We start from the raw sequence: 9,157 nt of genomic DNA, 5'->3' as shown, positions 1-9,157 counted from the left end.
GACAACCTCTAGATTTCGCCGTCAAGGGAGCGGAGCACAGGGTGCTCCGACTGCACAAGACGCTCTACGGGCTGTGGCAGGCCCCACGAGTATGGAACGCCAAGCTTGACGCCATGCTGGACGAGCTTGGGTTCACGAGGTGCGCAACCGAGCATGTGCTCTACACACAACGACGGGGGAAGGAGGAGCTCGTAGTCAGCGTGTATGTTGACGACTTGATCGTCACCGGCGCGTGTGCGGATGACATCGCGGCTCGTTTTTGAATGAGCGATCTCGGCGCACTCTTCTACTACCTCGGCATCAAGATGAGACAGGGGAAAGAGGAACTCACGCTCGGTCAGAGCGCGTATGCCTTGAAGTTGTTGGAGTGGAGCGGCATGGCTAAGTGCAAGCCATGCGTGACTCCGATGGAGGAGTGACTGAAGCTAACAAAGGCCAGCACTGCGACGAAGGTGGATGTAACATTCTACCGGAGCATCATCGGTGATCTGCGCTACCTAGTCCACACGAGGCCGAACATTGTGTTCTCCGTGGACTACGTCAGTCGTTTCATGGAGGATCCTCGAGAGGATTATTGGGCTGCGGTGAAGCGGCTGTTGCGCTACGTCAAGGGGACGGTGGATGAAGGGATCGTCTTCCCCAAGACAGGCGGAAGCAGGCTGCAACTCACTGTGTTCAGCGACGCAGACATGGCAGGGGACATCGACGAACGACGGAGCACCTCTGACGTGCTCGTCTTTCTCGGGTCGGCTCCAATTTCATGGTTGCCGCTAAAATAGAAGGTGGTGGAGCTGTCTACGTAAGGGGCAGAGTACGTAGCGGCGGCCACAACGGCGTGCTAAGTTCTGTGGCTATGCCGGCTGCTAGACGAGCTGACCGGTGCGGAAGCTCACCCATTAGCACTGATGGTGGACAACCAACCCGCCATCGCCCTCGCGAAGAATCCGGTTCTCCATGACCGGAGCAAACACATTGACGTGAAGTTCCACTTCCTCAGGGACTGTGTTGATGAAAGGCAGATAGTCATCGAGTTCGTCGAAACTGGTCGACAACTCGTGGACGTCCTCACCAAGCTGCTCGGCCGTTTTCGACTCACGAAGCTGAAGAAGATGATCGGTATGGAGAGGGTTCAAGTGTAGCAGAAGGATTAGAGGAAGAATTGTTAGATAATCTTCTGCATTCCTTGTGTGAATGAATAACAGGTGAAGGCGGCGCTGTAAAGGGCTCCCTGCTGTTGCACTGTAGCAGCTACAGGACAGGCGACGAACGACTCACCTGTCGTACTGTAGCCACAGCAGGGGCAGGCGCCAAAGTCAGCCCTGCTATCACTTCTAGTAACTGTAGCAGCACGACAGCTGTACTAGGATTAGATGGATAGAGTTGTATATATAGTTTGCCACTGTAACTCAGTAAAAAAGAGTTTTTTTGTCATCTTCTATACAGAGATCCGTCCAATGCTGGTGTCTCAGGTGTGTGTATGCTTTGTTCTTTCTTCCTTCTTCTATCTCTAGCCATAGTGTGTATGGTCAGACAACGTCTCTCGTGGTCAGACGTGATCGATAAGACTGGTGAGTGGTCGACTCACCTAAGCCGATGATCTAAGGCTAACATTCTGCAGCCATGCATGTCCATGCTCGTCATTGTGTGCGATCGAATTCTTCACTTTGTCGGTGGCAGTGCTGCAACCTTTTACATACCTTCTAGTATCTATATGTGATTATTACATTTTACATACCTGGCTTGGGATCATGCGATCGTAGAACACGGAGTCCTCCGGCGGCGAGCTGGTGTAGGACGGATCAGCGTGCACGTAGATGGAGTAGAGGCCCTGGTGCCCCTCGAAGAACTTCTCCCACAATGGCCGCAGCGGCAGGTCACCCCTTGCCAGGAACAAGAAGGCAACCTTTGGCACGCGGTGGTACGGCATGGCGCGGACCTTGGGCGACATGGACGCCCACCAGAGCAGCTCCTCGTCGGTCATGCTGTTGCTCTTGACACTGCTAAGAGAGCCAATCATCAGTTCCGCCACCTTAGGGCTTTGTACTTATGTCGTCGAAGGTGTAGGTGGAGGTGGCGACGGAGGAGGCGGCGGCTGTAGGGCCGGAGGTGGTGGTGGCGACGGTGCAGGCGGCGGCAACAATGGAGGTGGTGATGGTGACCACATCCTCTCAGAGGGCAATGGCGGCACGAAAGGGAGGTAGAAATTTGGGAAGTTGGCGTTGCATGTGATGCCCACGACAAAACCCAAGGAGAAGCAGAGAAGCATAGGCATCACCATGCCGAGGAGATTCCTTCCTACTACCGGAGACACCCGGATGGGCATGCTTGTGTCGTTCATGGTTTAGCCGCAGCCCGCAGGTTAGCAGCATGTGATCCAGAGAGATGCAGCAATGCCAGTCTATAAGGGTGACGACGAATACACGTATTGGCGCGTATACACAGCTCCGATCCGATCGATCCACTTTGCTTCCTCTGCAAATTAACAGGTGTCGCTTGTGGTTGCAAAAGTTTGCGGTTGTTGACTTCTAATTTGTTTCAACGTTTAGGTCCAGTTTCGATTCATTATCTGATAATAGTTAGCTGGCTAATACCTCATTATATGATTTGGTCTAGCTAGTGGGATAGTTGTTATCTAAAGGTACAGCTAATAATTAGCTAGTCTATTATCTATGCTTGTTTGGATCTAAAAGAGACAATTATCAGTAGATAACTACTATTTATAGAGATCCAAACAGGGCCTTGGTTGTTTGACATAGGAAACCAATTTATCAGTCACACATCATTTCTTTTGGTTACTAATTACTCCCTAGGGAATATGTAATTAGGTCTTACGACAAATATCGGCCTGCTCGTGTGGGGATAGATGAGAAACAAATGCAGCATCCTATGGAGCACAAGGGGCACTCGTAAACGAAATTAAACTGTACGTGCATACACTCAAGAAATGCCGCCAATACTGGCAGAATGATGCAATTGTTATGTTTCCATCTTTTCTCTATCTAGCTTCTATCTTTTTTCTGACTTTTCTAGCTCTACCTCTTCTCTATCATTGCATCTAACCCTCCATCTCTTCTCTACTACTACTCAGTACAAAAACTTGGGTCATTTTTGGTTGACAAATGCATAATATTAACAAGACTAAGGGCCTCTTTGATATAAGAGCTAATTGCTAGCCAAATTAGAATTAGCCAAAATTAGTCATAGTACATTCAAACAGGAGGAGAGCTAATATGTGAGCTAATTGTTTATACAAGCCTTCAACTGGTTGTTAGCCAACTAATAAGAGCCTGTTTGGATGAGCTTGGGCTAGTTACTAGGGGAGCTAAGAATTAACTCAAATTAGAGTTTGGCTAGCTAGTTAGCTAACAAGTTGAAGACTTGGTAAAAATTAGTCTATCAATTAGCTCTCTTGTTTGAATGCACTAGAGCTATAGCTAAACTTTAGCTAGCTAGTAATTAGCTCTTGTATCCAAATAGGTCCTAACTAACCAACCTTAGTTAGTTCGAGCTATTTTTTAGCCCAACTTATAACTAGTCCTAGCTCATCCAAACATGTCTTAAATAGAAAAGTGGAATAGTTTTATATTCGTTTTTGGGGTATTGTGTGGTCAGAGATGAACCAATGTGAGATCAACGCAAACCATTGTATAGAGTTAGATCTCGTTTGGGGCACCCGCAATGATATAAGCTAGTTAGACTACCACCAGCAGGTGACGCATAACAATACCCAAACCTAAAATGCGTGCTGCATGTTACTTTAGCGTAAAAAACAGCCTCCAACAGGATAGGCATACGGAGGAGGCATATTGCGTGAGAGGCTGGACGCAACCCAAATATACGTCTACTCGTAGCCCTGGCCAAAGCCGCATGCTGCGCCCAACTCCAGCCCCACACCGCTCAAACTGCTGTTGTTCGGTCACGCTTGCATGCATGGGGTCTTCTTTTGCGTCCCCTGTTGGAAAACACCAAAAATAAGTAGGTGACTTCTTTGCTATAACACCACACATTTTATCTAATGGGTCTCCTATTTGGGTCATGTTTGTTGGAGACAGTCTTACTAGCTCCAAGCCAACTTCTTTAACAGTGCTAACTTTAGCATATTGCTCATAACATGGATAGCCCCACATGACACTTTCACATATTCTTGAAATGTGTATATGACCATATCTCTTGACCAAGAACTAGTTTTTCTCTCTCTTCTACTAAAATATAGAAAAATATTTAGAGCTAGCTTATGTGTCAGCCATTGCGGGTGTTCTAAGAGACCGGAATAAGCTTCTTAACTCTATTGAGATCAAATGGTGTTTGGTTCAGGCCACGAGGAAAGACGCATTAAGGCGATTCCAATTTCGCTGATATTTGGTTGAGATGGGAGAGGGATGGAGTCATTCGTGGCAAACCCATTCTTCAAAATCGAGATGGAAAGAGTTAGTACCCTCGTATAAGTTAAGTGAAAAAAGATACATGCACATAAATGGTTCGAGTTTTCTTTGTGCGATTTGCATACGGTTTCAGTATAAACTAATTTTTAACATGTAGTACTCTCTCCATACTAAAAAATAAAGTTGTTTTTAGCAAGGCTTGGGTCAAACATTAGGAATATAAATCATGAATAACTTCTAAGTTGTTGAGTTTGAAAATGTAAAAACCATATGAATATATTTGTTTTGAAAAATACATTCATAAAAATATACATATATCACTTTTTGATAAATATTTTTATAAAAATAAGAAGTTAAAGTTATACTTTGAGAACCGTGTCACTGTCCAAAAACAACTTTATTTTTTAGTATGGAGGGAGTATTATTTTAAAGTAAATTATGTCATGAAACCTACAATTCTCGATGAAGGCATATATATATAGGGATAAAGTTTGAAGATAAGATTCACAACAATTTAGTTGAGTTTTTTTTTCTGTTTTTGCTAAGTTTATCTATATATACTAATATTAAAGTGTGTTGCATTTTTGTGGTGCCTCACTTCATCCTCGTGCCGTACGAGTTAGAGCAGCATGCGTAGGCATGGTGGGAAGTCTGATCCAAAATGGATTGAAGTGCATGACGCGGTCTTTGAATAAATCTCGAAGCCTCCTGTGCCCGTACGAGTTTGAGTGACGCGAGTCCAAACATATGTCGTGGTGTTCGATTACAAGACAAGTGAAATGTACTCCCTTCGTACTTAGAAATGAAGTCGTTTTGAGATTAGCACATGGCTTGATGACCATGGATCTTCCTGCCCTCAACTCTCGGCCAGGCCGAGTGGTGGAGGCTGAGGTTCTCCGTCGCTTTGGGACCAGTGTCACTGGTTCTCCGCCTTCACGAGCTAAGCCTTTCTTCCTTGTTCTCTCGGTGGGCCGAATTCCGTCTTACTCTGCATCTGATTGAGCATCTTCTTCATGCTACTCTTGGTGGTTTCCCTAGAGCGTTTAGTGGTGTAATTGAGTGAGTTTTCCGGTTCTCAGTAGCATCACAGTTAGTTGGTTTTCATATCTATAATCTTCGATCTTTCGAATGTGTGGATTACAAGGTCTTTTTCCATCTTTGGCATAATGGTGGTCCGAATCATTTGGTTGAGTACCGCAATTGAACTTTGGAGCAAGCTGCAGAGTGGACGGAGGTTGCTAATCGTAAGACGGTATGTCTCTCTGGGGCAAATTCTGTCCCCATCTCTAATCATCGTCTTCTTGCTCAGAGCTCCAAATCCATGGAGTTTTTGAATTTCAAAAATCCTATTAATGCTGGTTGTAAATCGGTCTTTAAGCGCATTGAATTTGGGATGAATTTGCCTGGTAATTATAAGACTGTTTCTTATTTAGAGGCGGGAATTTTGGGTCCGATTCCAGATCCCAAACGCATTATTGCTGGCCATGGGCCTTCGTTGCAGCTATGTTCCATCTGCTTATCTCTGGCCCATTCTAGGCCTACTTGTAACGGTAGTTTCCGGTGCCGACGATGTCTTCGGCTCGGACACGTTTCTGAATTTTGCAACATCCTGCCTCGATCCTCGCGCCTTCCTTACGAGCCGACTGCCCCTTCGCATTCTGGGAATCATCGTGCTGCTACGTCCCTGATCAGTGGACTTTTAGGACAGACAGCCCCGATATTTTTTCACTCATTCACCGAATACATTAAAGCACAGTCTGGCCTCTCCACTATTCCCACACCTATCACCGTTCCATGGCGTAAGACTTGGAGGCTCCAGGCTCCTGAATTCATCGACGAAAACGATCCTGCTTCCTCTTCTCCGGTGCCGGCGGTGACCTCGGCACCATCGTCATCGTTGATCTTCTCGTCCTTAGGTGAGTATGCCTCTAAAGTTCTTGGCATTCGTCACCCTCCTAGTTTTACTCATGTTGCTTGGATGCTGAAAACCCGAATCGATGCTACAGTAACCTCTGCTTCTGCTAGGATGGCGTACCGATTCGTTGATCCCGCGCCATTCATGCCAACCTAGGGCCAGAGAGTGATGGTACCTGGACGCCCTGCAATGCATCGAGTGATCACTGGTAGACTTCAAAGGCATAACAATGATCTTGCGATTGCCTTTCTTCATCCTCTGCCGCCGGACCAGATGAAATTTGATGACATCCGCAACACTCTGGTACAATTTCTGAATGTGCATATGAATATGCCTTATCAATATATTCAACCCTGTCCTTTTGGCCAAGCCTATGTCACTTTCAGTCATGTTTCGCATAGAGATTTCTTGATCAACAGTGGTCCTCATCAGATTGGTAACACACACACATTTCTTTCATCCCTCATGATCGTGCTTGGAATAACAGAACAACAGTCTACACTCATGAAGTTTGGCTTATGATGATTGGCCTCAATCTAGACCTTTGGTCCTACTCGGTAGTGGATAAGGCAGTTTCTCAGTTTGGCAAGCTTATGATTTGGGAGGAGGACCACAACCATCAAGCCAGGGCTCTGAACTTTTCTGAGGGAGAGGAACCTGAATTAGAGAGTTGGACAGTACAATGTGAGATCATTCTGACTAGGATGCTTGGTGCTCAACCTCAGGATGAGGACTTCCCACCAGATGATCCTGATGATGTCAACCCCAACAACTTTGAGTTCTTTGGCTTTGGTTAACCTAGTCAAGGGCCGGCACCACCCAATGGCCTGAATCAACCAAATGCCCAGTTCAATGCAGATTTGTGTAATCCAGCTTGGGCTCCTTGGGGTCAGAATGTAGCCTAACTCTTAGGGAATCATTTTGGACAGGGACAGAATGCAGCCCAACAGTTTGGATAGGGGCAACCTATAGGCCAGAGTGGCTTTTAGCCCAATTTGGATGAAGTGCCACTAATTCCTATTCAAACAGTGCATGCTCAAGAGGTAGTTGCTGCTGTAGAAGAAGCTTTGCCTGTTGAAGAAATCATTTAGAACAACCAAGGCCAGGAGGGTATCCCTCCTTTAGCTGAAGAACAGGTGCTAGCTATGGATGATGATACATATACTGATTCTGAAGGTTTTCCACAAGTTCAGCTTCCAATCCCTCCAGTGGAAATTGTACCTCTTCCAGACTTCAAAAATTTACAGCCACTTATGCCTGAGGAGATTCAAGAGGATGAGTTGCTTGGGTGGATTAATGGTGTGGATAATGCTCCAGTACCCCCTCAGCTTGTTAATGAGAATATTCAGATTGGTCTGGTGCAGCTCCAAGATTCCTAGCCTCAACACCCTTCTTTTGGTCCATGCCCTGAAGCTATCAGACAATGGGTAAAACATTTTTCTCACACTTCTGGTAGTCTACCTACAGTTCTAATTCCTGATCCTTGGGTTAACTTCTTCTACTTTCTCCTGTTGCAGTCCCCCACTTTTGATTGGGCTAAAGCCTTTCTCCAATCAAAGGCCTGGACTCACCTCGGAGCTGATCTATCTGGCTTGAATGGTAATTTAACTCTTTTCTCTTTACCTAATTCAAGTCCTTTTGTTGATTTATCCCATTGCTCTAATTTTGAGCACTCTTCTACTATTGTCCTGGAACCTTTAGATGAAGATCAGGAGCTGAGCCCACAGAACAAGGTCTCTAAGGAATCTGCTACTCCCAAGAATAAAGGCAAAGGGAAAGCAAAGCTTAAAGCTCCCTTATCTGAAGCAGATGTGAGAAGGAGCCTGAGGCTGAAAAAGATTCACAAGGGGTTCAAGTCCTCTTACAAGGACAAAAATTGCCTTGGTTGCTCAGCTCAGCCTCCAACAATCTCCCCAAAGGTCATCAGAAATTTGGGAGCTTCTTTTTGTGGCATCAACCCTGAAGATCTCTCACCCTCCAAGCTTAATGCCAAGCCTGTGAAGAAGAAAAAGAAGATAGTCAGTAAGAAAAAGATAGGCTCCTCTTCAGATGTTGACCATGCTGCATCCACATCAGGCCAGTGCTCCAATAGCAACAATGATGATGCTGAATTTGGCCAGGACTCCAAGAATGGAGCTGCACACCCTAGTTCCTAGTGATATAGGGTCTTCATCTTTTGCTTGTTAATCTTTTAAATGTCAAATAGAACTTGGTCTGTCCTTAGTTGGAATGTTAGGGGAATAAATTCTGACAAGAAGTGGGATGCTGTCAGAGATCGTGTACTGAACAACAATTGTGATATAGTTTGTCTTCAAGAGACAAAGAATCAATCTTTTGATCTAATGTTTATTAAGAAAATTTACCCTTCCTCTTTTGATGCCTTTGAGTTCATTCCTTTAGTTGGTGCCTCAGGTGGTTCAATCATAATTTGGAAGTCTTCTCTTTTTTCTGGCACCAAAATCTTTGAGAATAATTTTTGTATGTCTGTTGAGTTCACTTCTAATCATAACAATGACTCTTGGATCCTGTCAAATATCTATGCTCCATGTACTGCTCCTGGATAGAGAGATTTTCTAAACTGGTTTAAAAACATTCAGATGCCAGATTCTGTCAACTGGTTACTAGTGGGTGATTTTAATCTTTATAGATCCCCTGATGATAGGAATAAGCCTGGGGGAGACCATCTTGAAATGTACCTATTTAATGAGGCCATCAGTGCCCTTGGTTTAGTAGAATTGCCTCTAAAGGTGTCAAGGGCGTCCGGACCTAGGGTAGCTGGCCCCTGACTACAGAGTTCGTAGCCACGGTCCGTCGTCGCCGGCGAGGTTTTACCCCTCTGCCGTCGGCTTGTTGAGAGAGA

General features: G+C 45.4%; 1 long non-coding RNA gene across 1 annotated transcript; it reads left to right on the top strand.

Annotated features, from left to right (window-relative positions):
• The first annotated feature begins 5,359 nt into the window (after positions 1–5,359).
• LOC136522910 (uncharacterized) lies at positions 5,360–8,579 on the top strand. Its single transcript, XR_010776009.1, has 3 exons — positions 5,360–6,298; positions 6,389–7,724; positions 7,815–8,579. It is a non-coding gene; the product is annotated as an uncharacterized lncRNA (long non-coding RNA).
• Positions 8,580–9,157: the final 578 nt, after the last annotated feature.

Source organism: Miscanthus floridulus, chromosome 18, assembly GCF_019320115.1.
Source record: "Miscanthus floridulus cultivar M001 chromosome 18, ASM1932011v1, whole genome shotgun sequence".
Lineage (NCBI taxonomy): Eukaryota > Viridiplantae > Streptophyta > Magnoliopsida > Poales > Poaceae > Miscanthus > Miscanthus floridulus.
The sequence above is the reverse complement of the archived record's forward strand: the minus strand, read 5'-3'. Positions and strand labels throughout refer to the sequence as shown.